This window comes from Myotis davidii, unplaced genomic scaffold (genome assembly GCF_000327345.1).
Source record: "Myotis davidii unplaced genomic scaffold, ASM32734v1 scaffold395, whole genome shotgun sequence".
NCBI classification, from domain to species: domain Eukaryota; kingdom Metazoa; phylum Chordata; class Mammalia; order Chiroptera; family Vespertilionidae; genus Myotis; species Myotis davidii.
This window is the reverse complement of record NW_006287904.1, coordinates 1,072,091-1,075,338: the sequence shown is the minus strand read 5'-3', so window position 1 is coordinate 1,075,338 and position 3,248 is coordinate 1,072,091.

Sequence of the window (3,248 nt, the reverse complement as noted above, 5' to 3'; positions counted from 1 at the left end):
TAAAGCGTAATGACCGACCGCGTAACAACTGGATCACAGATCAGCAGGAGGGTGGGTCAGCAAGCTACAAGCGGGCAGCAGAGAGCTACAAGAGGGGGCAAGGCAGCAAGCTATGAGGACGGGTGGAAGGAGGGGGGGGCAGGGGGAGCTATAGGAGGGCGGGGCAGCGGGCAGAGAGCTACTGGAGTGCGGCAGTGAGCTACTGGCAAGCTACTGGTGCATGGATTCGTGTGCAGAGCTACTAGTGTAATTATAAGGTTAATGATCCTGAGTTTGGATGCTTTAAGTCTATTGAAGATTGAAGTAGATGAATATGAGAAAATGAGAATTTCATGTTAATAGCTTTTGAGGACTACCCAGTTTTGCTCAGGCTCAAAGGTGGACAAATAAAGTAAAAAGTGACAACTTGTGAAGGTTGTTGAGCAATGCAATGTTATCCTTAACATGTATATTCTTACCTCCTGTCAAGCTTTTTTCTTAGCCAACAACTGCCTAGACAAGCATTTCCCAAATTTTCCTTATGGGACATGTCCTCTATGAAACCAGCATCCCATGGACAGGGAAGTTTGGGCATCCCAGCATCCTTTGTCTTCTTCCTAGAGATTTATGTTTGCAGTCATGCAATAAAGAAATCCCTGTGTTGCCCTAGCTGGTTTGGCTCAGTGGATAGAGCATCGGCCTGTGAATTGAGGGGTCTCAGGTTTGATTCCAGTCAGGGGCACTCACCTGGGTTGTGGGCTCGATCCTTGGTGGGGTGTGCTCAGGAGTCAGTCAGTCAGTGATTCTCTCTCATCATTGATATTTCTATCTCTCCCTCTCCCTTCCTCTCTGAAATCAATAATATATATATACATATATATATGTGTGTGTGTGTGTGTGTGTTCTAAAAGAAATTCCCTGCGTTGTTAAATCAGTGCCTCTTCACATGATTTGAATCCTGGACAGTTTTTGTATTAAGACTAATAATGGTCAGCCAGGGCCAAGCTGTTCTGGGCAGAGGCCAATCTCTGGACTCTGGAAATGCATGTGTGTGACCTGTGTGTTGGTTAGAGAGTTGGGCTCTGTCTTAAGAGTGAGAGAACAGTTGTCAGTGCTTCTGAATAGTTGTGGGTGTGTCTGCAAGTGTCCTGATTGTGCGGGACTGAATTGGGACCGGACAGGGTACAAGAGTAGAAGCTGGTGCTAACGCCTCACCCCTACCCTATCCTACCATGTATTGAGTGGATTTGCACCCAGGGCTATAAGAGAAGTCTCCCCATCTTGAATGTGTGTGTCGGGGGGAACAGAGCCTCAGGCTTGCATTTGTGTGCCATCTCCAGTGCTGGAACCTACAACCTGCTGAAGGTTGTGGAGTCCTCTGATTCCTGCATGGAGAGGCTCCCCGAGTTCAGGTACACCTGTGCATTAGACAGTGCCTCTGAGTATCTGCACTGCTGGTCGGTGTGTGCATGTCTGTCTTCAGTCTGTGTCTGGCTGTGTATGTGTTTGTCCGGGCAGGATCTGTCTTTTTTATTTATTTATTTTTTTAAAATATATATTTTATTGATTTTTTACAGAGAGGAAGGAAGAGAGATAGAGAGTTAGAAACATCGATGAGAGAGAAACATCGATCAGCTGCCTCCTGCACATCTCCCACTGGGGATGTGCCTGCAACCCAGGTACATGCCCTTGACCGGAATCGAACCTGGGACCCTTCAGTCTGCAGGCCGACGCTCTATCCATTGAGCCAAACTGGTCTTGGCTAGGATCTGTCTTTGTGGAATTGTCTGTGTATGTTGGTGTGTAAGGATCTATATCTGGGGTCAGGGAAGGAATGCTTTATCTGGGAATAAAGCCTGTTTCTGTTGCATGTCATTAAGCATCTTCAAGTCTGTATCCTACCTGCCAGCAGGGATGGGAAGACAGCCAGAATCTGCAGTGATCAACAAACAGGCTTATTATTATTATTAATTATTAATAGTTATTATTAATTGTTATTAAAAGTAGTTGTAGTAAGGATTGAGCCTGGCCTAGATAGTTGGGAGGGCACAGATTTCCCCAGACCCAATCCTCCCCAGGGTTTTGCAGACACACCTGTGCCTAGGAGGCAGTGGGCATCCACGGGGCAATATAAAAACACACACACAAGAGTAATGGCCCGTGGAGTATAATGTGGAAAAGGTTGGTGTAGATACATAATAACAGTGACTAAAATCTAAAACTAAAAGTGTCTTTTCCCATAAATGTTACTTTCATACTTGGTTTTTTTAGAGCTTTTATGGCATCTATTCAATTAAAATTATGAACTAGTCCAATTTATATTCAATTATATTATCTCTACAAGTTAAAGTCTGTCATCAATTCCATAGGAAACCTATTATTTTACTCTCTATTCATTTTGATTAAATGTAATATCCAAAATTCAATTATGTAAATAAAGTGAGGTGATATTTGCCAATCTTATTCTCATTTGGAAGCATTCTCTTGTTAGCATAGGCTCTGTGCCTGTGCCATGTGTTGAAATCCATTTTAGTGTATACACATCTTTTTCAGGATACATTCTTCTCATCCTGAGTTCTCATACTGAGCACTCTACTGTGGACTCCCCGATGTAGTAAGAGGATCATGGCTTTAGAGTCAGACTGATGTTGATTTGAATTCAAACCCCGAGCCAAGTCTCTTTCTCTCAGTTTTCCCATCTTGAAAGTCTGGATACTAACACTTACCTCATGCAGACGTTATTAGAATTCAATGACGTTTTCTTTTTTTATCTATCTATCTATCTATCTATCTATCTATCTATCTATCTATCATCTGTCCATCCATCCATCCATACATCTATACATCATCTACCTATATAATCTATCTACCTATTATCTATCTATCTATTTGACATCATCCTCATGGCACATAATTACTTTATAAATGGTTTCATTCTTCTTTCTAGTTGGAGTTGACAACCTGCTAAAATGTGTCTGTTCCTCTCATCCTAATTGTCTAATATCTAAAACACACATTGAATTGGGCTTTGTTTTCTGTCTAAACAGTTATTGCAGAGTATATACTGGCATGACATATAACTGACAAAGAGTAGCTCAGCTTTGTTTCCTGCCCTTAATAGATTTTACACTTTTGTGGCTATATTTTTTAAACGTCATCTTAGAGGTCCTGAAGTTGTAAATGAATAGTGAATGTCATGTTTATCTGCTGTAGGTTGCCTGGTAATCTTCCTCTGCAGTTATTGTTTTGTCCATCTCATTTGGTGAAGA